General features: G+C 48.7%; 2 long non-coding RNA genes across 2 annotated transcripts; both read right to left on the bottom strand.

The window, feature by feature from the left end:
• Nucleotides 1-1227: 1227 nt before the first annotated feature.
• On the bottom strand, nt 1228-14314 carry LOC105477702 (uncharacterized). Its single transcript, XR_984895.3, has 4 exons — nt 14060-14314; nt 12856-13095; nt 2889-3066; nt 1228-1872 (listed from the first exon to the last, which is right to left on the bottom strand). It is a non-coding gene; the product is annotated as an uncharacterized lncRNA (long non-coding RNA).
• Nucleotides 14315-15242: 928 nt separating this feature from the next.
• On the bottom strand, nt 15243-16390 carry LOC139361788 (uncharacterized). Its single transcript, XR_011619422.1, has 3 exons — nt 16340-16390; nt 16044-16161; nt 15243-15430 (listed from the first exon to the last, which is right to left on the bottom strand). It is a non-coding gene; the product is annotated as an uncharacterized lncRNA (long non-coding RNA).
• Between the last annotated feature and the right edge of the window lie 11314 nt (nt 16391-27704).

Here is a 27704-nt window from a genome sequence, read left to right on the forward strand (position 1 = left end):
TCTTCACCCATCCTGCTCCAACCTAATTGCCTTTGCCTAGACCACAGTCAGAGCTGGTGACTTTGCCAGCTGTGGCCTCACCTCCCTAGACTCCAGCTCACTGTGGAAACTACAGAGCCCAGTGACCCATCACTTCCACTGCAAGAAAGGCTGGGGATGCAGTCTGACAATCATTGTCTTTCTCCGAGCAATTCAAGGTAACTATCAGCACCATGATGCTGGCAGCTGTGACTGCTAATGGAGCTAGAAACTGTCAAACTGAAGGTAATAATTGTCTCCTTAAAAAAAAAAAAAAAAGAAAGAAAAAACTAGTTAATTAGCATAATCAGGGAATATATGGGCCAATATTCCTCACCTAATGTGGGAGATGAATATGAACTATGGGGCCTTCGGGGTTTCCAGTGGAGAGAGCAACTCCAGCCAGGAAGTTGGGGGCCACCAGCACAGAAGGAAGAGGAGAAGAGGGTAGGAAATGCCTGTGTATTTGGAGGTATTATTGTATGAGTGCTTCTGGAGACGTTATTTTATGTAAAATGCACGCCTGTCTTCAAGGCAGTGATGTTCATCTTGGCATTTCTCCAATCTATCCCTTTGATGTGTACTTACTGAGCACCTGCTGGGAAGGCAGCCAGGATTTGTTCTTGGCAAAAAAAAAAAAAAAAAAAAGTGAAGTTCACGAAGCATACTCCCATCTTCTAAGCTGCTTATCCACCTTCCCACCCCGAAAAGGGTCTGTTCTCTGGGTTGTCAAGGTAAGACGAGAGCTCATCTGAAGCCATACATGACTGGTAAGGATACCTAGGGTGCCCTGGGAATTGAAAAACAATCTCTCAAAGTCATCTCTCAAATCATGGCAGGCACTGACTGCCTAATATTTGTACCCTTCCGATGGGTGTGTTCAGAGAGACTGGGGAGAGGCATGAACTAATCAGAGTAAAGCAACCCTTCTCTAGACTCACTGTGTGCTGGGAGTTTACCACAACTATACAGACATTTGTTTAGTTCTCCTCATGAGACTGTTAGGTGGCTACCATTATCCCCATTTTATAGAGGAAGAAACAGAGGCAGAAAAATGGTTAAATAACTTATTCAACATCAACCTGATAGTGAGTCCCAGAGCCAGGATTTGAATGCAGGAAGCCTAAATCCAGAGATCATGCTCTTAAGTCTCAGTCTAATACAGGAGAGTTAAGCTTGACAAAGCCAAGCCTCCATAAGAGAGGGCAGGAAGTAGAAGGGAAGCATCACATACTGAGCACCTAGCACATGGAAGGCATTGAGCTGAGGACCCTCCAGAGCTAGTCCCTATCGCCAAGGCACTAGCAGCAGAAGCCAGGAGTGGCCGACACATCTACAGTGCAGGACCCCTGGGCGGTCACTCCATGTGCTCTGGGTCTGAATTCTGGTTCTCCACTTACTAGGTAAGCGCCCCTAGGCAAGGTACTAAATTTGGGTTCCCCTGGAAGCTGCCCCTGAAACAAGGATTCAAGCCTAAAAAGTTCATTTGGGAGGTAAACCCAGGACATATTGATAATGAAGTGAGAAAATTTATTAATATTATCTATTGTATAACAAATTATCCCAAAATTTAGCAGCTTAAAAGAACCGAGACTTATTACCTAATGGTTTCTGAGGGTCAGGAATGTGTGAGTGGCTTAGCTGGGTGGTTCTGACTCAGGGACCCTCACGGGGTTGCAGTCAAGGAGTCAGCCAGGGCTCCAGTCATCTGAAGGCTTAACCAAGGCTAGAGGATCCACTGCCAAACTCTCTCAGGTCATTACTCAGGGCCGCAGGCTTCAGTTCCTCACTACATGGGCCTCTCCATCTGGCTTCCCATGACAGGAAAGCAGGATTTTATCCAGAGTGAGTGATCTGAGAGATAGAGAAATCAGACAGAGACAGAGAGAGAGAAATCAAGACTGAAGCTATAATGTCTTTTATAGCCTAATCTCAGAAGTGACATACCATCACTTTTGTCATATTCTACTGGCTACAGAGTCCAACACTAATACAGTGTGGGAGGGGCTGCAAGGATATGGATACCAGGTGGAGTTCACAGAAAGTAAGATGGGGGAAGCCATAGAGGTCAATAGTGGATGTGATATCAAGCCAGGTCCCACTGTGGGCACCAAGAGGCTAATCCCACAGGGGAACGCTGGGAGAAAGTGTAGAACATGTCTCAGAGTTATCTCCAACATACAAGTGAGGATGCTGGGGGCATTTTCCCATCCAATCCTCATTCATCATTAGTTGAAGGTTGCCTCTATGGGCCCTAACACCAGCATCTTCAGCTGTGACTTCCTCTCTCTCAACCCAAGTTTCCTTGTCTGTAAGTGGGGATGGCATCAACACTTTCATGATAGAGTAATTGTGCAGTGGTTATGCCTGGCACACAGTAAGTGTTCAATAAAGCTGCTGGTGGTGTGGTGATGTGGCTATGATGGTCATTCTGATGTCTGGTTGGGATGAAATGAGATGATGTCAACACCATTCTTGGTAAATCCCTACTTGCTGATTCTCATTCCTGTGTTCTTTCCAGCTCAGCACATCACTTCTCAAGCTCCAGATAATACCACTGCAGGACTCATTGCTCTGATGTTCATATGAGCCCAGAAAGAGACTGGGAATGGGAGCAGATTATGTCAAAAGTTCCCGCCAACTTCTGCATCCATGAGATGTGTAGGGCCCTGGGAGCAATGTGGTATCAGAACCTTGGACAGTTTCCAAAGGCGTGGGCCTGGCCCTGGTTGCTCCCCTCCTTCTTAGGACTCCATAGTACTTAGATGTCTTGAGGCCCTCCTGCATATTAGTAAAGTGATTTGTCTGAGGCTCCACAGCTAGAAAGGGGCAGAGCCAGGACTCATAACAGTCTTTGAGAAGTGCCTTACCTCTCTATTCCTCAGTTTCTTCATCTGTAACACGGAAACAAGGCAGGCTCTGTGAGTATGTGACTTAGTTTATGCACACTATGCTCTTCAATCACTGTCTTGAAATTCTTAGCAATTTTTAAACAAGGCAGCCAGTATTTTCATTGCGCACTGAGCCCCTCAAATCACATAACCAGTCCTGCAAGAGAAGAAGAATACACCTCCATCTCCCGGAGATGCTGTTTCCCCTTTTCGACCTGCTCTCCACTCTTCTCCACCCACCGTATGGTGCATGAAGCAGGCTTATAAGGGCTACACCGACAGGATCCTTTGTCTTCTGATATGTATAGCTGGGTTCAGCTGATGGGCGGCCCTGGCAGGGGACAGGAGAGCAGGAGGAGTGGGTGCTTGGATCCAAAGGCTGCTCACTCCCCAGGGGAATGTCTTCCCCCTGCTCCTTCCCTGCTGGGTCACAGAAACTGGGCCACATCTCTGCCCCTGCATGGAAGCAACAGCTCCATCCTTGCATGGACACCTGTGTGGAAGCCACAGCTGTGTCAGGCAGCCCTCTCCTAGAGCTATGACCACTCTTGCAATGCTCCAAACATCTCCTTCCCTTGGTCCATCTAAATCCATGGTTGCTGACCTCAGACACCTCATCATCCTCTCGTTGAATGCTTCTCAATTTCTCCCTGTGTATGCATCTTCTATTTCCCACTAGGACCCTGGCTAATGCACTCTCTTGTGGAGTTGATGGGAAGATTAAATAAAATCCCACATGTAGCACACTCAGCACAGTCCCTGGTACATGGTCAGTACTGGGCAGAGGTTCACTGTTACTACCGGTTACCTAGCTCCAAAGGCCCAAAGTTCTGAACCATTATCCTACACTGCCACACCCCTCCCAATACACACATGCGCATGCACACATGCACACACATGCGCCCCACTCTATGAAACAGGTGGTTTGGTGGAGTGCAAACAACCAAAGACCTGTATCTAGGGAGAGAAGCTTGGAACCTAAATTGTCCCTAAAGACCTCTGGTTTCCATCCCATTGGCTCTGGGCCACTCTCTGACTTTCGTTGGAAATTTCTCTCTCAGGCTTGGTTCTCTGCACCCTTGATTCTCTTCTGGGAACACAGGCTCTACATAACAAGGCAGAAGCCAGGACTTGGTTTCTCTCCCTACTTGGATGAGCAAATCACATCACAGTTCTATTGCCCTTTCAAGTAGGTAATTACGGAACTTTGCAAGACCAGGAGGTATAAAAGGACCTCCATGATGTGGCCAAGATGGTACCAACACCACCAACCAAGGGTGTAAACAGTGATTGATGATGCCACGGCCCAGAGGAGTGCTAAGGACCCTAGGAGGATGGGCTCAGTTCCCTTCCCCAGGGCCCCAGTCCAATAGACTTCTAGACTCCTGAGGCTTGGAGCTACCACAGCCCTTGGGGTGGCCGTGTTGTCCTAGGGCCATGTCTGTCCTGCTCCCCGATGCAACCTTGGACCCTGGCAGATGGGGTGGAGGCTCATAAAAGTATGATGAACAAATGAACGAATGAACACTTGAGTCCATAAGCTAGTTCAGGAGCCAGTGGAGCTCTTCCTGTATCTCAGGCCCAATGTATTTCAAAGTCCCTCCCCGCACCATATATGGCCTGAGGAATCTATAGAAGAATCACCCTGCTATCCCCACACACAAGACACTTTCCTCTTAGTAGTCTTTTGATTCAGCCAAATAAACACTCGCCAGGCCTATGACAGTTCTAGTTGGAAGGAAGAAAATGCTCCACTATTTTCATTAATTCCTCCTCTCCCATGTGGTCCAGGTAGAATTTTGTAGGACAACTGCAAGGACATTTTTAAGAAAACCACAGAGAGAGCTGTTGACTGGAGAAGCTTGGCTGAGCTGGTGGGAAAGGGATGGTGCGTGTTCCCCATGAAGTGCTCCCCCAAGAGTCAACCTGTCTTCGAGTTTGGATTCCCCCAGAAACAGACCTTGAGACAAGTGAGCAGTTAAATTTAGGAGGAAGCACTAGTGGGGCAGGGAGGAGGAGAAGGAAAGGAAGCAAATAGTCTATTTCAGAACAGGTCACAACCGGCAGCAATGGGGTCTTAATCCCTCCTGCGCAGACCACACCTTGGGGCCATCCCACAGAAGGGCAGCAAGCTGGGTACTCATCCTCCCACTTCTGTCCCTCTCCCTCACTGGTCAAGGGCTGCCACCAGGGCTGAGAAGCTCCCGCATGTCCAGCCTCCCCTGCACAGCCAAGAGAAACCCCTTGCATGGAGGGCTGAAGGGCATTGCAGGGGGAGCGACCCACACCACCATCATCTGATACGCACCATTAATCAATTAATCACCCATCAGCAGGTTGGAGCCTCCCATGATGCGTGTGTGCTTAGGCTGTGCCTGGGGGTCTGCCCTTCATAGCCCCGGCAACAGAGCTGTGAGATTGTGAGAACTGCTGCCTGCATTTTACAGATGAGGAAACGGAGGCATAGAGGTGACTTAACTTTCCCAAGGTCTCATCACTAATAGGCAAATAAAATAAATAAAAATTCCTGCCCTAATATAGCTTCAATTCTAGGGGAAGAAGACAAACAATAAACAAAATTGATAAACAAAATGTGTGGGGTCTTAAAACGCAATAAATGCTGTGGAGAAGGGGCAGGGGACAGGGAATACTGGGATGGGGAGAGATAGAGAATTCAATAGAATAGAGAATTCAAAAAAGACTTCCCAGGCCGGGCGTGGTGGCTCACGCCTGTAATCCCAGCACTTTGGGAGGCCGAGGTGGGCGGATCACAAGGTCAGATCGAGACCACGGTGAAACCCCGTCTCTACTAAAAATACAAAAAATTAGCCGGGCGCGGTGGCGGGCGCCTGTAGTTCCAGCTACTCAGGAGGCTGAGGCAGGAGAATGGCGTAAACCCCGGAGGCGGAGCTTGCAGTGAGCCGAGATCGCGCCACTGCACTCCAGCCAGTGGGACAGAGCGAGAGTCCGTCTAAAAAAAAAAAAAAAAGAGTTCCCAGAGATGACAGCATTGAAGCCAAGACTCGAAGGAGGTGAGAGGAGAAGGGATCCATGTGGCTATCTGAGGTCACCGAGTCCTAGGTAGAGGGAACAGCAAGTACGAAATGCTGAAGCAAGAGTCTTCCCAGGGCTGGGCATGGTGGCCTACGCCTGTAATCCTAGCATTTTGGGAGGCCAAGGCTGGCAGATTGCTTGAGACCAGCCTGCCCAACATGGTGAAATTGCATCTCTACTAAAAAGAGCAAAATTAGCCGGGTGTGGTAGTGCACACCTGTGATCCTAAGGAGCTACTAAGGAGGCTGAGACACAAGAATTGCTTGAACCCAGGAGATGGAGGTTGCAGTGAGCTGAGATCGCGCCACCGCACTCCATCCTGGGCAACAGAGCAAGAATCTGTCTCAAAAAAAAAAAAAAAAAAAAAAAAGAGTCTGCCCCCAGGGTGTCCAGAACAGGACTGTGTGGCTGAGACTAGGAGCTGGTCATCTCAGGGGATGGGAGCTGGGTCATACAGGTCACTGCAGGGACTCTGATTTCTACTCTGAGTGAGGTGGCTTTGGAGCAGAGGAGCAACGTGGTCTGACTTGCGTTGAACAGAGTCACTCTGACTACCAGGTTGAGAGGAAAATAAAGTAATATGTGAATGAATGAATGAGCAAGTGAATGAAAGAATCAATTGGTGTCCTTGTACCTTCTCACAGATGAGTCTGAGCCACTTACTTTAATGGGGAGACAAGGGGCAAGAGTTTAAAGGGAAGCTGGTGAAGCCCACACTGCAAAGAGTGGAATTCAAGCCCAGGAGACAGCAGCTGGGCCTGGCGGGAGATGCTGGTCTTGGCTGTGTCTGCAGCTGCCCCTCCACCCCTGTGTTCCCATCCTGCCAGCACAGCCCCAGGGAGCAGCTGTGATCACAGACATGAAAGCAAGCCCTGTGCAGAAGATGATCAGAAGCCTTGTGACAACAGTTGTCCCTCAGAGTGCTGCTTTCAAGAGGCCTTGGGCCATCCTGGGGAGTCCTTCTCATCGTCCTCCAGCCCCTGGGCTGCAGAGCCCAGGCCATGACACTCTTACTCAAAAACAGCACACAGTTTCTGAAATAATAACACAGAGATGAAGGCTCCCCTGCTCTGGAGTGGGAGAGACTCACAGCTGCCTATGAAGACACCTTAGGGGTACTGGTCAAAAATGTGGCTGACAGATGCTGAAACCTACCCCCCATCAGAGCATTTTGAATCAAGCATTTTTTTCTCTCCTCCTCCTCCTCTCTCTCTCTCTGTCTCTCTCTCTCTCTGCCTTTGTGTTGTAAATTGGGAAGTTAGAGAGGAAGGAAGATAGGAGGTGGAAGGAGAGAAAAATGAAGGAAAGGAAGGGAAAAGAAGAAAAGAAATGGCCCTTGTATGAACATCAACTGTGGGCAGGACACATTACTGAATACTTTCTAGTCTATTCATTAGTTCATTTAATTCATACAACAGCCCTATGAAGTAATTCCCATCAATAGGCCTATTTTGCAGACGTGGAAAATGATGCTCAAAAAGGTTAAGTCATCTGCCCAAAGACACAGAGTGGAGAAGTGATGGAGCTGGGGCTGTGTGTTCTAATGCTGATTCTGCCTACATGCAACCGTCTGATGGGGGACATGTTCTGTGCTCCATTTCTTGGCAGAGTCAAGACTGGACACCCTGAGAGAGCTGCATCCCAGGCTCTGCGCCTGGGGGAGTGATGGAGCCTGGTGAGGGAAAGACACCAGGTGAAGGAGCCAGGGCTCTTCCTGTTTTCAGCCCCCTGAGCTCCCCTCTGGTTCAGCCATCTAGCCTCATACAGTTCCACGTGCCCTGGTTTCTCCACTCACCCACCACCCGTGAGCTGGGCCATGCTATGGAACCCAAGAGGACTCAGACCTCAGCCCTGCCCACATGGGGCTTCTAGGCCAGGAGGCACACACAACTGAATCCAGGGTGAATGTTTTCAACTATTCCCAGAAGACATCCCTTCAATCTTCCACAGGGATTTGACTAATTCCATTTATTTCCCACCATTCCCTGCACACCGCTCCATGACATGCTATGTGCCTGACTCTGGAGCCACAATGGTGCATAAGACAAGGTACCTGTCCTCAGGAGCTCTCAGCCAGGCTACCAGGGGAGGCAGATGTGTACACCAACAGATCCGGAACAAGATTATAAGTGCCTCACAGGCAATCTTTTCAGAGTTGAGTGGAAACTCAGAAAGAGTTCACTGTAGAAGGTAGAGTAGACATTAGAGCTGGGTTTTTGAAGCATAATTAGGAGTTTTCTCAAACCAAGAAGACAGGCTTGGGCATTCCAGGTGGAGGGAAGAGCTTGGGCAAAGGCCCAGGGGTCTGAAAGGACATGGTGCATCCCTGGAACTTCCAGGAGGCCACGGGGGAAGGAGGCAGAGTGTGCCCGCGTCTCTTCTTTTTTCTTCCTATGCAGTCTCTAAAAATCCCCTCTACTGTTGGAGCAATTCCACTCCACCCTCGATGTGCATCCCTCAAGTGGTAATTAGTCCAGCATTCCCACTGGAGATCTTACCCCTAGTCTCCACAAAAAAGTATACAGGCATTCATCCAAATAAAACAGGTCTCTCCTTTGGGGGACGTCTGCTGCTGATAGCATATGATTTTCCTCACATTGTTACTCAAAAGACCGGAGAGATTATTTCCTTCCATTGGAGGAGTAAGGAGAGAGGCTGCCATTCCAGCGAGGAGGCCGGGTGACTTGACAGTGCTATGGGAGTGGATTGGGGAGCAAGGAAAAGTGATGGGTGAGATGGAGAGAGAGGCTGGATCCAGATGGAGGAGGCCAAGGGACCAGGTTGTGGGCTGCTAGACATCCTGATGGAGTAGGGTGTGCCGTCGGCAGTTTGGCCAGCCTAGGCCCCGGATGGCACAACCAATGGCACCCCAGCCTGGCTTGGGGTGAGCACAGAGTTGGCGTTTGGAGCTGTCAGAAGTGATTAATTCATCAAAAACACAGCACACTGGAAAACTGGCTGTGACTCAATGGCTCATTAATACTCAGACTCTGATCAGCCCGCAGATGCTAATTAAAGCCACTCTGAATAAAGGGCGGCCTCCTGAGAGCTCCAGCATGAACCTTTCCCTCACTGCCCTTGGCAGGGCACCCTCAGAGCCGGGGGGGAGGTGAGCATAGTGGGTGGGCTCTAGGCCGCCAGTGAGGGCAGACTCATTCTTGGTAGCTCTTGAGTGACAGAGCCCAGTGGCATTTGGAGAGGATCTGTTCCAATCTCTGCCATTTTGCAGATGGAGAAACTGAGGCTCAGGGAGGAGCAGGGGCTTTCTCAAGGCCACTTAACAAGAATGTAACCAAGCCTGGGCTCAAATGAGGCCTGAGCCCTTCCTATTCTGTTCCTCTTGACACTGTGCAGGCTGAAGGAAGGACAGGAAGGTGAACACAGTGTAGCCACAGCCCTCAGGTTGAGTACATGTCAATGGGAGGTCATTTCTGGGAGGGTTTCAATCTCACCTTGTTCAATTCCACACCCCAGCCCCCAGCCTAGAACCTGGTACAGAGAAGGTGCTTAACAAAATGCTGAACAAATTTATGCATGAGTGGACTATAACTTATGCCAGAATGTGATCATCAGATACAAAGGTGCTTTAATCAGATACAAAGTGCTCTGTGAGTTTGGAAGAAGAAGAAATCAACGAATGCTTCCTGGAAGAAGAAGCATCAAGTAAAGAGGCACAGACTGACCCTGCCTGAGCCTGCTCTGAGTATCTTCTCATTTCATCCTCACAAAAGCCCTACCATGATTATAGCAATGATTACATCCATTTTACAGATGAGGAAACTGAGGTCCAGTCAAGTGAAGTCCTTTCCCCCAAGGTCCCACAGCCAGAAAGTAAAGGAGTTGGGACTTGGATCCAGGTCTTCCTGGCATCAAAGCCCATCCCTCACCAGTGCCTGGAAGCTCAGTTATAGAAGCCCTGCCAGAGATGAGTCTTCCCAAACTCCCCCAGGACGTGGCGGGATGCCTACATCCCTCCATCCCAAGATCATGCCTGCCCACTCCTGTCATAGGGTCTAGTCAGGTGTGTCTATGGAGGGGATCAGGATGGTATCACCACATCCACATCCAGCACGAGTTTTGCAGCCTGGGAGCCACCCACCAATATCTGTTGAGGGTACTTTAACCCAAACACCTTCGTGGAGGGCTGCTGAGGGATTCCATGAACCAGATTCACAAACTGAACACTGGGCATGCAGTGAGTGCCCTCCAGGAGGAGCAAAGGTTGCATTTGGGCTGTTCATTGTTATTCGCATTTGACCAGCCTCCCTTCCTGGATTCAAAGTCATTCTTGTCTCCAGAGAGGGGCAGACCAAGGACAGTCACGGGTCATACAGCCACGGGAGGCGCAAAGCCAAGTTTTCCAACTCCTGACTCCCCAGGAAAGCCTCCTTGTTCTCAGAAAACTGCCCACTCAGCCAAGGTTGAGGTCTGTGTCCTTTGACAACATAAAAGCCCCTTCTGATGAAATGATTCAACTGCATTTCCACCAGGGAGTCAACATCTGCTTCCCACCTCATGCTGTTCCCACCCCTCCCTGGTCCAGATCAGAGGCTGGAGGCACTGCGCATGTCACACTCACCTGGAGCGTGCTAGGGAAAGTGCGTGAGCCCAGGGGAGTGTGTGTGTGTGTGCCCAGTGTGTGTGTGAGAGTGTGAGGGTGTGTGTGAGCTCAGGGGAATGTGGTTGTGTGTACTTAGTGTGAGCCTGTGTGAGTCCAGCAGGAGTGTGTGTGTGAGCCCAGGGGAAGCATGTGTGTGTGTGCACATGCCCAGTGTGAGTGTACATGAGCGTGTGGATGTGTGTAAAGGATGTGAGACCAATGTGAGTCTGTGGGTGGTGCGTGTGAACCCAGCAGGAGTTGGGGGGTGTAGTTTCAGTCGGCTACGACTGGTGATGCTGCAGTGACAAACAGCCCCAGTCTCCACAGCTCACAGTGGCACAGATTTACTTCTCAGCATCTACCAGTTAATTTGCAGGTCACCTATGGCTCTGCTCTTTCAGCTGCATCCCAGGACCTAGAGGAAATGGGCAGCATCTGGCTGGAATATTGCGGGTCACTGTGGCAGAGGGAAAAGAGCATGAAGGAGCCATGAGCTGGTTTTCAAGGCTCCTGCCCAGAAGCGACACCTCGCCTTTCCACCCTATTCTATGGCCAGAGTGGACACACAGCCGAGCCTGACTACAACAGGATGGGAAGTGGAATCCTCTCTTGGGGAAGGCCAGGAAATACCTGTGAACAAGGACACAGCCTATACCCCTGTGATTCCATGAGGAAATGCACATGGCTTCCTTGGCTTCTCCCTTGCACGTGGGTCCAAGTGAAAAAGAGCCAGCGTGCAAATCTGCCCTTTGGGATGTCTTGCTTCTGAGTGCGAACACATAGAGGCTTTGTGTTTCACACAAAAATGCATGATCACTGTGTGCAAAAGCCTGTGGCCCAATGGGCAGGTGCCAGAGCACGTGTGATGGGAAGAATGTGGGAAGGGAGTGCATGTGTGTATCCTCACCCTCATCGCAGCACTGTCTGAACCCGTCTGTATACACACTGAACGCCCCCCACATTCACACCCGAGCATACGCTCCCTTCCACAAGGAAGAGGCTCTCGCAGATGGGAGGTGAGATGCTCAATTTCCCAGCTGATGATTTAGCAGGTTCATTCACCCCTCATTTGTGGCCATCTGTCACCTTCCACAAGGTGGCTGTCTCCACCTGGCCTGCACACTCTGGCTGCAAAGGAATGGTGGCAGGATGAAAATGCACAGCTTCTGTTCTTAGCTACCAACTCTGAAGATGGGGTCCCCCTCCCAGTTTCAGGACTGTCCTTCTAAGTGCTGCCCTGAGGGTTACGAGCCCCATAGGAGACAGGTCAGCCCTAAGCCTCCCCAGAAGACACATCTCTTAATGCCTCAGACTCCCCCGAATCTCCAGCAACTTTTCTCTCCTCCTAGTCTGTCCCATCTTCCTTAAACGGGCCTCTAGTGGGAAAAAGTCAGCCCCTAATAATCACTGAGAGAATCGCCACTCCTTGGGTGCTGGTCCTTGTGCCAGCACTTGACACGTCTCATTGACCTGTCGAGAAACCCAGCAGACAGGGACTTCTGTTGTTCCCATTTGACAGATGAAGAAACTGAGACTCAGAGAGGTGCCCAACCTCACACAGCCCACTTACAGCTAAACGGGGGCTTGTATCAAGGCCTCCCTGTTCAGCCTTTTTCAATGGGTCCAGGCTGCTCAGGTAACCTCCTCCAGGAAGCTAGCCAGACCAACGGCCTGGAGGGGCTGTGGCAGGACAGGAGCCCTAGATGTGGATGCTGAGGGAGGGAGAGCAGGCAGTCCAGGTCATTGTGTCTTCTCTGGCAACACTCACTCCTCACCCAGGGAGAGACCCTCCCTCAGATAGACCTCCCTTTGGCCCTGACTCCAGCCTCTAACACATCCTTGAAACCAGCCTTCTGAGCTGTGAGTGATTTTGTCAGGTCACATCTCAACCACCGCCTGCCCTGGTGCCCCATCCCCCTTGGGATGAGACTCAGCCTCACACATGCCCTATGAGACCTGTACACCTCTCCAGCTCTGGCACCCCATGCTCCCTCCTCTCTTCCTTCCTCACACCTCACACCCGCTGCACTCCTTACTCCCTGGTCCCCTACCAGGAGCCCTTTCCTTCTCCTTCCCACTTTCCCTGTTGAACTCCTGACCAACTCAGCAAAGTCTTCCTACAACAGGGACCCCATAGTTCCCTACCCCACCCAACGGTGGAATAGCACCCCTCACTCCACAAGGCAACTGTATCTCCACTGCTGAATTCTAAGTTCCCTGTTAACTACTGCATCCCCAGCTCATCACTTAACAAAGATCCTTGATCTCCCCCGCCCCAGACCAGGAACTTACTATTTTAGAGGCCAGCGATACAAGTAAACGAAAATGGAAGGCAGGATGGAGAGTGACTCAGGCTGGGCAGCAGCTGTCAGAAAGGTTGTCAGGGAAGGCTGGCAGTGACAAGCGTGCAGACCCGAACGATGAAGGGAGCCATCCCATCCGTGCAAAGCTCTGAGAGAAGGACATGGCTGGCAGATGGAGGAATGGGCTTGGCATATTCAGGGCACACTCATGTGGCTGGATTTTAGGCAGCTGGGGGAAGACAGGGTTTCAGCAAGGGAGCAAAGGGTTTCAAGAATGTTTTTATTCCATCTTTGAATACTCCAGGCCACCTCCTCCAGGGAGCCTTCTCTGATTGCCCTTGCTGACCTTTCCCAGCCCTGACCCCTAAGGTAGGTTCCCAAACACCTCTTGGCCCCCTTAAGATGAAGGAGTCTCAGAGGATGGAAAAAGCATTTTACAACACGGCCTTCCTCTGGTCCCAGGCTCCATGGCCAGGAGAGCATCTGCGGGGTTTGGATGGGGTCCCAAATGGGACAGTTGTCCTCTGTGTCAGCTCCAGCTCCAGTTAGCAGGTCCCTCAGGGAGGCAGGCCAGGCCGGCTGGAATGTGAGGCTTGGTTATTTATGGATTTCAATTTCCCCACTCCTGCACCTCCTGGGTGTATCACAGGGAGGCTGCAGAAAAGAATTTTGCCTCAGACTAGCAGAGGGATCCAATTGCCACGTGAATCAAACACCCCTAGGGGACCCATGGACATTTAGGGGTAGCATCTGAGAGATAAAAAGAGACTGCACAAAGGGCTCTAGGCTGGGAGCCAGAAAACCAGGTTTCTAGTCCTGGCTCTGCCCCAACTTTAGGGAAGCCTTTCTCTGGGCCCCAATTTCCACCTTAATAAAGAAAGACATTAATCTAGGTCAGGGATCAATGAGTTTTTTTGGTAAGATGCCATACAGTAAATATTTAGGCTTTGGGGGCCTTATGGTCTCTGACACAACTACTTAATTCTGCTCTACAACCATAGACAGTACGTGAGCAAATGGGCATGGCTGTGTTCCAGTAAAACCTTAGTACAAACAGGTGGTAGGCAGAATTTGGCCTATGGGCTGTAGATTGGTTTCCTGTGACCTAGGTGACCCTTCTGATAGGTTGCAAGCAACAAAATCCCAATGCCAACTGCTGTAAGCTAAACATTACCTAGGTCAGAAGGACTTACCAGGTCACATAAAAGTCCCAGGGAGACATCAGGCATGGCTGGATCCAGGGACTCAAATGATATCATTAGGACTCATTAAACACTCTTTTATGGGGAGAAACATGGCTGTCAGCATCAAGAGTTCCAGGATCAATTCTGATTGGACCAGCTTGGGTCATGTGCTTCTCCCTGAACCAATCACTGTAGTGGAAGAGAGGATGTGCTCCTGATTGGCCAGGCTTGGGTCATGTGCCCATCACTAGAACTGGAGGTGAGTCCAGCCCCACCTAAACTACATGACCTGGACTGGGTGAAGGGGTGGCACTCCTGAGGAAATTTGGGGTGCTGTTGCTGAAAGAAAGGGCAGTGTACAGGGCTGCACTTGCATATAGTGAACCTTCATGTAAATTAGAACAGCACCCCTCTGGGTGGACGTAGCCCCACACTTTGGCTTGGCCAGTGGAGCACAGACTGGATTTCAGCCCATACTCCCCCCACCCCAGGGTCAGACACCTGTGTGGGGAATGACATGCGCTCATGGCATATGGGGTGGCCCTGGAAGTAGATGCCACCAGATGTCCATGTGACCCTTCCAGGTGGACAGTCAGGGATTCCTTGTATGGAGTTTGTCCTCAAAGTTTTTTGTCACAATGTCATTGTTTCTCTCTGGATAATAAATAGTAGCCACATCCTGGATGCCTCTGAGTCCCCAGTCACTCTTCCCATCCAACCCACACCACACACCATCACCAGATTAATTTTCCCAAAGCTTCCAAGTCAATCCCCTGCTCAAAAAACCTACTTAGCTTCCCATTGGCACCAGAACAAGGTCCTCACACCTCAGTCTCATGCTCAAGGTATCCAGTGGTCCTTCCTTAGTTTCTTTTCTCAGGCTCATCTCTTCCACTTTTTTATGCTCGACTGAGTCCAAGACTTGAGTTGGCCCCATCATTCATTAACCATGTGACCTTGAACAAATCCCTGTCCCTCTCTAGGCCCTCAACCTCCTCATCTGTGAATTTGGGGATAACCATTGATGTATCTTGAGACACATGAGTCATTTTTACACTATAAAATATTATACAAACACCAAGTGTTACTATTATATCTCCTCCCCTTGTAACAGAAGCCCTCATAACAGTCATAATTCACATTTCACTAGAGTGTAGGTCCTAGATTGACCTGAAAATTTCACCCAAATATGTCTGGGAAGCCCCAAGAGACATCTTCTAGGTGCTCACCAACCAGCCTGGCAACACCAGTTTCCTGTGCAGCCGCCACGCTCTCTCTCTCTCCAGCATCCACATTTGCAGTCCCTGCTCATGCCTGGGGTCAAGGTGTTGTCCCCAGCTGTCTCTCAAGATGTTGGATTGATGCTGTAGCCAAGCATACCTGGAGACAAGAAAGGGCTCCTCTCCTTCGCACCTGTGGGGCTGGGTAGAGTCCCCCAGGCCCAGAGCCTCATGCAGACCCCTGTGGAAGAGACCTCTTCAGCTTCCACCATAGCCCCTTCCTCTAACAGCCCAGCCCAGGAGTTCCTGGCCTGCCATGGTGCAAAGAGAACTCAGGAGGTCTGTGAACTGGCATGGGGAAAACATTACAGCTTTATTCTCATCCATTTCCTTACAGTAGGAATAAAGATAGCAAGCCACAATGGTGTTAGCCGTACCTATGACTCTGCAGCCAGCAGCAATCACTAATGTTTTCCTATCACCTTGCAGTTGTTACAGCAATCTTTTCAATATTGTTTACATTCATCACGACTTTGAAATCACAGTAGTGACTAGATCCAATGTTAGATCTTGCTTAACTCATTGATGGAATCGTATATATTTGTATGTGTCACAATTTTGATTTTTAAAGTATTTTGATAACCATGTTCCTTTGTCATCCAGTATATTGTATTTTATGCATCTAAATGAATTATTTTCAGAAAGGGCTATATACCAGCATGCTAAAATGGCCCATGGCACCAAAAAACGTCGTTAGATGTCAGGATTCTTACCATCCCAGGCTCTCCTCTGCCTCCTCCTCTTTTCTTCTTCTTCTTCCTCCTCTTCCAAATACATGCAAATAAGGGATGCACACTTCATCAGACAGCCCTAAACCTGTCAGAGCCGCAGCTGCAAGCAGAAGCCAAGTTCATGCCTGGCTCTCTCCCGTCTCCTGTGCCAGCCCCCACCCCACGCCCTCCCGATCCTAGTGCTTTTGAAAGTGAAAAGCAGGCAGCTACTGTGCCAATGATAAACAGCCCCTCCCCCACCTCCCCTCAGCCTGCGCCCTCTTCCTCTCTCTGCTCACCAGGGCTCCGGCATCACATTCCCATGTGCCTGGATACAGAGTGTGGTTCTGTAAACAGGGCTGTGGGCTATACCACGCTCCCTCCCTCAAAGCACTGACCTTCTCCCGATTGCTGAAGAAAAGGGACTTGTGCATGTGGCCCCCTGGGAACTGAGTCTGACCTAGAAATCATGATGACCGGCAGGCTCACCCCAAAAGAATGAGAGGCATTTATTTCTCTTCTGTTCTCTGAAGAGGAAGAGCTCAGTTGTGTGTTCTGAAGATTGCAGGCTTCCCCATTGTGTCTGAGATGGAAGGAGTCTACTGCGAGGAAAGCAGACCCCAAACCTGCCAGAGAAATGGGGCAGTCGTGTCCAGGCAGACCTGGTTGCAAGCATGACTGCCTCTCTGTGAGATGGAGTATGCAATCTCATGGAGGGACGTCACCCATCTCGGTTCCCATTAGCAGCTGAGATTGTATTAAAAGAGGTGTATCGGCCAGGCACGGTGTCGCATGCCTGTAATCCCAGCACTCTGGGAGGCCGAGGTAGATGGATTACCTAAAGTCAGGAGTTCGAGACCAGCCTGGCCAACATGGTGAAACCCTGTCTCTACTAAAAAAAAAAAAATACAAAAAATTAGCTGGGCGTGGTGGTGCACGCCTGTAATCCCAGCTACTCGGGAGGCTGAAGCAGAAGTTGCAGTGAATCTGGGAGGCAGAATCTGAGAGATTCTTGAATCTGGGAGGCAGAGGTTGCAGTGAGCTGAGATCACGCCATGGCACTCCAGCCTGGGCAACAAGAGCAAAATTCCATCTCAAAAAAAAAAAAATGTATCTCCAAGGGATCTTGTTTTGTAAAAAGAACACAGTGAAAACTGGTGGGGCCTGGGGAAGAAAGGATAAAGGGAAAGGGAAGGAGAGAAGTTCTGTAAACAAGAGTCCCCTGCAACCCAGTCTGCAATGGCAAAGAATTGAAAATGCCTGAATAACCATCAATGGGGAAGTGCATACACCCCCTCTAGGCCGCACTTCGGAATACTCACAGCAGTTCAAAGAGAAAAAATGAAGATCTGTTTATTGCATGGCAAAGTGCAAAGATCACCGAAACTATTGAGTAAGAAAAACAAGTGGCCCAATGATAGCATGGTATAATGCCATTTTTATAATGTCAACACACAACACAAAAAACCCACCAGCATATGTTTTCTAGGTACATATAGATGAAATCGAGTGGAAAGAACCAAGCCTGGAAGGATGTGTTGTAAACAGTTCACGATGGTTCTATCTGGGGAGGGAGGAGGAGTGAGTGATGATTACGTGTGATGATCAAAAAGAACTGTCTTAAATGTTGTAATAGTTTACAAGGAGTAAACTCCTGAAATGCTTGCATAATTTTTATTATTATTATTATTTTTTGAGACAGAGTCTCACTCTGTCGCCCAGGCTAGAGTGCAGTGGTGTGATCTCAGCTCACTGCAACTTCCACCTCCTGGGTTCAAGTGATTCTCATGCCTCAGCCACCTGAGTAGCTGAAATTACAGGCATGCACCACCACACCTGGCTAATTAGTAGAGACAGGGTTTTGCCATGTTGACCAGGCTGGTCTCAAATTCCTGGCCTCAAGCGGTCCACCTGCCTCTGTCTCCCAAAGTACAAGGATTACAGGCGTGAGCCACCACAACCAGTCTAACTTTTTCTTTCTTTTTTTTCTTTTTCTTTTCTTTTTTTTTTTTTTTAAAGACAGGGCCTCGCTCTGTTGCCCAGGCTGGAGTACAGTGGCGTAATCCCAGCTCACCGCAGCCTCAAACTCCTGGACTCAAACGATCAAACGATCCTCTCCCCCCAGCCTCCTGAGTAGCTAGGACTACATGTGTGCGCCATGACACCCAGCTAATTCTTTTAAAACATTTTGTAGAGATGGGGTGGGGTCTTGCTACTTTGTCCAGGCTGGACTCAAAGTCCTAAACTTAACCAATGCCCCTATCTTGCTTGGATTACAGGCATGGGCCACCATGTCTGGACTGTAATTAATATTTTTAAAGAGGGAAAATGAAAGAGAACAAAATAAGAAAAGAAAGGAGAGAGAGTTGGGGGAAGAGCGAATGAAAGTTAAAATTGGAAGTAGACAGAGGAGGGCAGGGGGAAGGGACGAAGGGGATGGGAAGGAAACAGGTGCAGAAACACCTTGTGGTCCTCTCTTCTCCCGCCTGCCAATCTCTCCCCAGTTCCCATCAGCCTGGGGCAGACAAGCAGAAATCCAAGGGCTCTGCAAGTTTCTCTCCCATTACGATTTCAATTCCTGTCCTTGTGCCCGCCTGCCCCCAGCCCTGGCCTCCTGTGGAGTGCTTCATTCCCCTTATCAGAGGGGACCAGAAAGGACCTCAGTGCTGGCCCTGTGCCTGGCCCACTGATTGCCGTTTGTTTCTGAAGGAGCGTTTGACGGTGGGCTTTCCCTCTCCCAGAACTATTCTAGGAATGTCAATAGCTTCCGCTTGGGATAAAAAGGCTGAATCCATTTTTTTCTCCTAAATAATGATATTGTGATTAGCTGCCATTCTCATGGCAAGTAATGAGAGCAGAGCGAGCATTTGCTGCTTCTGGATTTCCTAAGATAGAGATGTGTGGATGCCATGAGCCTTAATGGGACAGCCACTCCATGCTAGGTCTTGAGTGCACAAACTCCTTCCACCTCTCAACGCCTCTCTTGAGTATTCACGGCTGTGCCCATGCAAGAAAGGAAGAGACTGAGGCCCGGCTAGGAAGTCCTACAGGAACTGGGGCCTTCTGACTCCAAGGCCAGGATTCTTACCTCTGGATTCCACTACCCGCTACTCTTGGAAGGTGAAAATCCCAGAAAATGAATAAGATCTCAGGGTAATGCTCACTGGCACAACCCCATGAGGCATAAGCTACCTTTGCAGTGCCCACCCCTTTCCCACTGAAGGAGATGCAGTGTGCCACTCTTATCTCTAGACTTTACCTTTCCCAGCTGGTCTGGCCGATCTCCCACCACCATTGCCTGCACCTCTGTGCCTGGGGGCTTTTCTACAACCCCAGAAGGCTGTTGTACCCAAGTGGTCGCTAGTCCAGAAGACTGGGAAACTAACACTCTGAGAAGCAGCCCTCAACTGACGGCTGGCAGGAGTTGGTGTACAAATACTCCAGCTCCCTCTCTCCTTGAGTAGGATAATTCTGAGGTGCGTGTGCTACACTGTTTCCTAGAGTTTCTTCCAGGCACTTAAACTCTGGTTGCCCACCCTGGTAACTGGCTCAATCATACACCCTGTGTTGGCTGCCTTCCCTTCCCAATCTCACTTCCCTACCCAGGTTCCCTGCATCTCCCAAATAAACTGCCTGCACTCAAGTCCTCATGTCAGGGTATGCTTCTAGGAAAGACCAAACAATCACCTCCTTCAGAAGCTGAGATCCAGACATACTCTAACAGAAGCTTTGGTCATCAACAGTATGTCTTCTAGAAGGAACTTTCTAAGAGTCAGATCCAATCACATCCTTCTTCAGGACTCCTACACCAAGTTCAAACTCTTTCAAGTGGTATTTGGACATATAGGTTTTGCCTGTTCAGCAGTCATTTTCCCTGACCTAGTTACAACCCTCAACTTGGCATGGGGGTAGGAAATTACTTCTCCAAATTCAGTCCTAACAGGACACAGGATAGTATCATGGTCAAGACTATAGTTAAGAGTGTGTGGATCTGAATCCTGGCTGGGCGACCTAGGGCAAGTTCACTTCAACTTCACTTCACTGAGCCTCTAGTCTTTATATGATGGGCAACAAGGATGGGACCTCCCACATGGGGTCTTGTGTGGATTCAATGAGTTCATACACACAAAAGGTTGAGTATAATAGCTGGCAGTACCTGGCATGTGATTCAGGTGGGTTAATTCCACCCCAGATTCCGTGGAAATGGGATGTATATGACTCAAGCTTAGCCAGAAAAACACAAATACCTCTGGCCACAGCGACTGGCTCGGGAAGGAGTCTGTGGGCCAAGTTAGCCCCATGAGAACCAGCCTTAGGAATTTGCCGGAAAGGCTGGGAATGAAAGAGTCTTTCCTCTTGAGAGGATAAGGGTATTTGTCTGGAACTGCTGACAGCCATGCTGTCAACACGTGGGGAGAATGAAGCCAACTCTCAGGGAAGCAGAGCTGAGAAATGGAGGCGGGGGGCGGGGATGGATCCAGCCATGCTGACAAGATATACTCCTGGCATTTTAGCTGTGCAAGTCGATAAATTTCATTTGGTGTTTCAGGTGGTTTGAGCTCAGATTCCATCTCCTGCAAGCAAAGGAATTTAGGATGGAGTCACGCTCTAGATCTGAATTGAATGAGTCAGATGGCCCTTTGACATCCTAAGGCCAGTGACCTCTAGGTTTTATCTTTAGCCAACCAAAAATTGTATCAAAATAATTAGTAGAAGTCCAGCTTATAAAAGTGCAACTGTACTGGTTGAATTCAAGATAGAGACCCTTGAGCCTCTCAGATCATGCCCCTCAATGTAGTGTGCACGGTTGAGCCAGCTACCAGGGTGGGCAATAGGAGTTTAATTGCATGGGGGAAACTCTATTCACACAAGGAAATATCACTCACACGTAACTGCCTCCCAGAGACACGTCCACAGGAAGATCCAGGGATCACTGGGGTCCCAGGACTGGGACCACTGTCCTGTACCACCCCTGTAACAATCCAGCTGAACAAACAGAAAATCTAAGAGGGAAAGTGACTTGCTCAAAATCACATGTTAGAGTGACAGCTGGAATCCAGATGAGCCCCTGACTCCACTCTCTGCACCTCCCCTGACCGTATTTTTTAAGTTTCCATGACTCACATGCCACGTCAAAAAGGTTTTTTTTTTTTTAAACATTCATGCCACTCTTTAGGAATTTTGCCAGGACTGCACGTACTCAGATTGTCATTGACTTAATATCTTTCTTTAAATAAATCCCTACTTTTAAACTACAATAAACTTATTTAAAAGGAAACATTCCACCACTGCCACTACAAATAGAAAGCCAGTATTCCTTGCCAAAATAGAAATTGTTAAAATAAATACAACAAAAGTAACAAACAAAGAGCAATGTTATTAAATTCTAGCCAGACTCAGTTTCAGGAAGGAAGCTGAGGCCAGCTCTGTCTTTATTGAAAAAGGAGATTAGCAAGGATTGGAGAGGTGTTAAATTCATGGCAGCACCACAGTGAGACTTTCTTCTTCATGTGAACAGAAGGATTAGGTGTGAATTGAAGAGGAGGTCACTTTCCATGATTGTGAGTCTGTGTCATCTAATGCCAGGTCCAGGTCTCACCCGGAATCCTCTCCTGGCCCTCTAGTGGTAGAATCTGACACTAGGGAAAATTCTGCCATAGGCCAGGGCTTCTGCAACTTAAATGTGCAAGTGAGTTTCCTGGGGTTTTGTTAAATGCAGATTCTAATTAAACAGATTGGAGACGAAGGGCCGATGTTCTGCATAATAATAAGTTCCCAGGTGAGGCCAATGCAGCTGATGGTCCATGGATTACCCTTTGAGGACAGTCTAGACCAGGGGTCAGCCAAGTCTGCAGTCCCACAACCTGTTTTTGTGACTAAAGTCTCTAAAGTCTTCTTAGAGCACTGCCATGCTCACTTGCTTATGTGTTATCTTATGGACTACACAGCAGAGTTGAATAGTTGCAACACAGACCTTACGGCCTGCAAACTCTAAAATATTTACTACCTGGTCTTCTTCCAAGGAAGTTTGCTGACCCCCTGGTCTAGACAGCAGACCCTGAGGCCTTTATAGGTCCCGGACTGCCAAAGCCATAGGGAAAGGGGCCTGGTGACATGTCCAACTGTCATCTTGGCCACCCACTCCTCAGCAAAGGCAGACACTAAAATCTCTTTTTTTTTTAATGTAAGTAAAGGTGCCTGTATAGAACGCAGTATCATTCTAAACAAGGGTAGGAAATGGTAAACATTTTAATGGGTTAAGGATCAGGACTGTTAGATGAGGAGTTAAATTGCCTTTGAACCCTCTGAGTCAAAGGATTGTAGGCCCTCCCTTAGCACCATGGACATGGAGCCAGAGCCCTGCTCATGTCACCTTCAGCCTCAGGGCCCCTTCTTGTTGAAAGAAGCAGGTCTGGCTTCTTAGTAATGGAGACTCAGAGCTCTTAAATGGGCTGCTGGCATATCTACCAAAGTTCAACACACACCTCCCCAGGACCTGCAAACCCACTCCTAGGTATTAGAAAGACAATTCTGCAAGTGAGTCTTGGCCTAAAAATGCATGACTTTTTATCATGAAATCAGTAAGTGTGAAAGAAGAACCACTGAACAGAAGTACATTCACATGTGCACCTGAGGGCATGCATAAAAATGTTCTCAGCAGCACTATTTAGAGTACCCTGGAGCAGGAAACAATCCAATGTCCATCAGCTGGAGAATGGATAAATACATTGCAGCATATCCATAGAAGGGAATACTATACAGCCCTGAAAATAACAAACAATCGCTACATCCAATAGCATGGATGAATCTCACAGACATAATGCAGAATGAAAGAAGCCAGGCACATGAGAGTATGACTCTATTTGTGTGAAGTTCAAGAACAGGCAAAACTAACTTATGGTAATGGAAGTCATAATAGTGGCTACCTCTTGGGGTGATATATTGACTGGGAATTTCTGGGAAGGTAAAAGTGTTCTACAGCTTGCTCCAGCAGTAGGTACATAGATGTGTGTACATATAAAATGTCACTGAACTATACACTCAGAATTAGAGCTCTTTCTGCGCTTTATTGTATGTTATACCCCAATTTGAAAAAAAATTTCACAGGCTGCTGGCCAGCCCAGAAGATAAGGTGCGTTGGCTGCTGTGGGTCCCTCCAGCCCCATGGAGAGACAAGAAGCAAGTTGATGAGATCCAGGGGCTGGTGGCTTTTGTCACCACCAGTTGTGGGCACAGTGGGATCAGGGAGGCACCCAAGGGCCTGGCAGCAGGGAAGTTATTCTCCCACCTTCTTCTTAGAAGCACATTCCTCACAGCTTATCTCAAGAGCTGCTTCCAAGGCGATACCATTTTTAAAAGCCACCAAAAGCCCTCTCCTAGGACTGCCTTTGTATAAACTGCCACATCTGGCTGGGCACAGGGCACTTGGTATGCATCACTCTATTGAACCCAGGCAACCAGCCCTAGAAGCAGTGACACAAGCAGGGATGTTGAGGAACTTGCCATAGGCCACACAGCTGTGAGGGCATGCTGTGATTTTTAACTATTTCCCTCCTTCCCTCCCTCCCTCCCTTCCTTCTTCTTTTTTCTTTTCTTTTCTTTCCTTTTTGTTTCCTATTCTTTCTTTCTTTCTTTATCTTGGTAGATATGGGCCCTCACTATGTTGGCCAGGCTAGTCTCAAACTCCTTGCCTCAAGTGATCCTCCTACCTCAGCCTCCCGAAGTGGTGAGATTACAGGCGTGAACCACTGTGCCCAGCCACCCTGTCTTAATTACTCTAACAGTCATACTTGCATCTGCACCACACGTCAGTGCTCTATAGATAAGACCAAGAAAAAATCCTTACAGAAGTGTGACACTTTATACATATGAAGGCACTTTCTACATAGTAAGAAAATGGTTGGAAGCCCAAGCTAAACTGCTTGGTTTCAAATCTCAGCTCTAGCACTTCCAGGTACGCTTTTGGGCAAGTGATTTAACCTCTCTCTGTGCCTGTTTCCTCACCTGTAAAATGGGGCTCTTGATAGTACCTATCTCATAGGCTTGTCGGAGGATTGCTGTGCAGCCACTTGAATATTCTCTGGCACAGTAGGCTCTCAGTAATGTTAGCCATTTGCATGTTAGTCAATACAAGCCAGCATTTACTGAGCCTCCTCCACTACTGCAGCTGACCTCATTCAGATTTCAGGGCCATACCGGGAGTCTCTAGCTCACTCCCATTTCACAGACTGTGTAAAAGAAGTTTGAAGAAATGAGTCCCTTTCCCAAACAGAGGCCCCAAGAGAGTAAGCAGCTCACCAGGGTTTAAACCGGGTCTTACTGGCTGTGTGACCTTGGACAAGTGGTTTCACCCTCTGAGTCTTTTTTTTTTTTTTAAATATATTATATACTTTAAGTTCTAGGGTACATGTGCACAACATGCACATTTGTTACATATGTATACATGTGCTGTGTTGGTTTGCTGCACCCATTAGCCTGTTGTGGAGTCTTAATCTATAAAATAGGAATAACATCACCCATTTTATGGGGTCTTTTGGAGGAGGATTGCAATGGTTCATGTGAATGGCTCCAGCACTGAGAGAACTTCCACAAATACTTACATAGTTACTTGTTGTTTTAAAGACATGACTTGCCCATGGGCGCACACCTCCTGGATAACTCTCTGGGATGTGAATCCAGTCTTCCCTCCCCAGTGCCCACATTCTTTCCACAGCATGGACTGCCTCTTTGTGCCTCCCTTCCAGGCCTGTCTTTCCTCCAGCCCAACCACCTCGCTACCCTCCAGATAAGCCTTGGGTTTCCAGATAGATATGCATCAGCCTCCTCAGTGTGCAGCACACAGGATCCAGTCTGGGTTAGTTGTCAGACACCCACAGGTGACCGGTGACATTACAATCCTTGCCAACTGGGCAGGGTTCTTATTCCCAGGAGGCTGGCACTGCCCAGGGAAGAACAAATAAGGGTTTTTGAACTCTGAGCCTTGCTCCTTACATCCTGTCCATTGAGAGGCGGACGTGCAGGCCCTCAAAAATTTATACTTGAGTGAGACACAAACGCATGGTTTTCCTTAGTGCCTTCATCTATTCAATAGATATCTATTGCATGTTCCCAGCTGGGGGTGATGGTTCATGCCTATAATCCCAGCACTTTGGGAGGCCGAGGCATCTCCTGAGGTCAGGAGTTCAAGAGCAACCTGGCCAACATGTCAAAATCCCATCTCTACTAAAAATACAAAAATTAGCTGGGCATGATGGTGCGAGCCTGAAATCCCAGCTACTCAGGAGGCTGAGACAGGAGAATTCCTTGAACCCAGGAGGCGGAGGTTGCCATGAGCCGAGATCATGCCACTGCACTCCAGCCTCGGTGACAGATTGAGACTCTGTCTCAAAAAAGAAAAAAAAAAAAGATATTTATTGCACGGGCCAGAGGCGTCCCGGTGGCACCCAAGCTGAAACCTGCAGAGTAAGAAAGAGTTTACCAGGAGAAGAGAGAGGATGAGGGAACGGTGTTTCCAGCACAGGGAATAGCATATATGAAGGCCCAGAGGTGGAAGCCTTCTGAGTGTCACTGAAAGTAGCCTCATTTGGCTGGATGCAGGCAATGAGTGTGGAAGGGAATTCAAGAGTCCCAGGGACTCTGCAAGAGGATGTAAGGGTCGCAGTCAACAAGTATTGAGCCCTGTTGTGTGCAGTAGTCCAAGGGGCAACAGTCCCTGCCCCCACCAAAGGGAGAGTGGTAAGAAGCTGAAGGAAGGCAGTAGTAAGGTCTGTGTGGGAGTTTCAGTGGAGAAGAAATCATATGTAGTTGGGAAAAAATCAGTCAAGATTCTTGGAGGTGGTAGCATTTGAGATTGACCTTGAACCTCAACTAGAATCTTGTCAACTGGGGAGGTAGGGCATGGAGATTCCTTGCAATTCACAGCAGAATAATTAATATATGCTGAGAATTTACCACAACCAGGGCGTTAGCTGGCTTTCTCCAAGCAACCTTCTGAGGTAGAGACTACTATCATTCGCACTTTACAGAGAGAAAACAGAGGCCCAGAAAGGGGAGGTCACATGTCCAAGGTCTGTCTAGCTCAAAGCCAGCATAACACCTGTAGTACAATGTGCTGTGGAGAAATGTTTATGAAGCCATCTCCTGGGGGGCAGGCTCATCTCCATGGCTGCTCCTGGCCTGTCTTTTCACAGGTTGCCCATTTGGAGGCATCCGCCTGTTGAGTGTTTAAGTATTGATCTCAGCATGGTATGACGGGCACAAATATTTAAACATTCAGCAGTGAGGCCTCGCTGCCCAAGATCTGGCCCAGCGTGACTCGGGGACAGAATAACAAAATGAACCTACGTCCTATTATCTCCTGTGAGGCGTATTGTGGTTTCTCAAGTGATTACGCACATTAATGATTACGCACATTAATTGCTAATGGGGGAATTTCTGGCATGGAGGGGGGTGTGGTTAAGGTGATAACATTTCTTCTGAAAACAAAAAAAACAAAGGCCCGCTTCCCTATAGGGGGTATTTTCTTAGGTTGAAGGGGGGCTTCTCAGTGTTACTATAATTTTGGAAAGCCTGGAAGATGGGATTCTTTGTTGTCATGGAGACAGAGTCTGCTATGAGCAGCGGATGGGGTCCTGGACAGGGGTCCTGGACAACGGGCAGGAGAGTAAAGCAGGTTGGCGACAAGTCTGGGGGCCCTGATCCCAGATTGGGTCTCTTCCCGGAGCATCACTGTGACCTGATGAGAGGCTCTCTGGGGCAGCAGAAAAGCCCCCTGGCAGGATTCATGAGCTTACAGGCCCAGAGCCCTGGCTTTGGAGGAGGCCGGGCCTGAACTGGGATCCAGCCTCTGCTCCTCTCCTACTGTGTGTCTCTGGGCCAGTGATTCGTCCTCTCTGCACCTGTTTCCCCCTATGTCAATCATTACCATGCAGCGAGTGCTCAAAAATGTAGCTAGTAGGCATGGTTTTTGTGGCTTTGTCAGCAGATAGCCAAGTACCCTCAGGCAAGTCAGTGCCTCTCTCTGGGCCTCCGTTTACCTGCAAAAGCATTCAACTAGCTAATACCTAAGGACCATTTCTAGCCCAATGGCCTGTGAGTCTATGACTCAATGAACTCTCCCAAGTCAAGAAAGAGACAGGACTATGATAATGGCATTCACAATCATCATTTCCACCATCTATTGGGTGCCTACTGTGTGCTGGGAACCCTGCTGGGCACCAGGTCCTCCTCGCCTCACACCTACAGTGCAGCCTCCTGACAATTTTCTCACTTCCAGTCTTCTCCCTTTTAATCCATCCTGCATACCTGGCCAGTTTCAGCTTTCTTAAACCCTGCCTGCTCCTTTGCTCCAGAACACTCAGTGGCTCCCCAGCGCCCCTCAAGGTCAAGACCCAACTCCTTAATGTGGCAAGTGAGCCTTCCATGCTCAAGCCCTTCCCTTTCTCATGGACTCTCCGACAGACTGTGTTGTCTCTTTGTCTAGTCCTCCCCATTCCTCGTACTCAGTAGGTGCTCAATAAATATTTGTCAAGTGAATGAACGCATGGATAAAATGTTTCTCTAAATTAGGCTACTCAAACTTGAGTCCTTTGCAAAGCAGCCACAAGAGTTTTGCAAAAATTGCATGCCATGTCTATTTTTATTTACTTAAATATTTTCCTTTTT

Source organism: Macaca nemestrina, chromosome 2 (genome assembly GCF_043159975.1).
Source record: "Macaca nemestrina isolate mMacNem1 chromosome 2, mMacNem.hap1, whole genome shotgun sequence".
Lineage (NCBI taxonomy): Eukaryota > Metazoa > Chordata > Mammalia > Primates > Cercopithecidae > Macaca > Macaca nemestrina.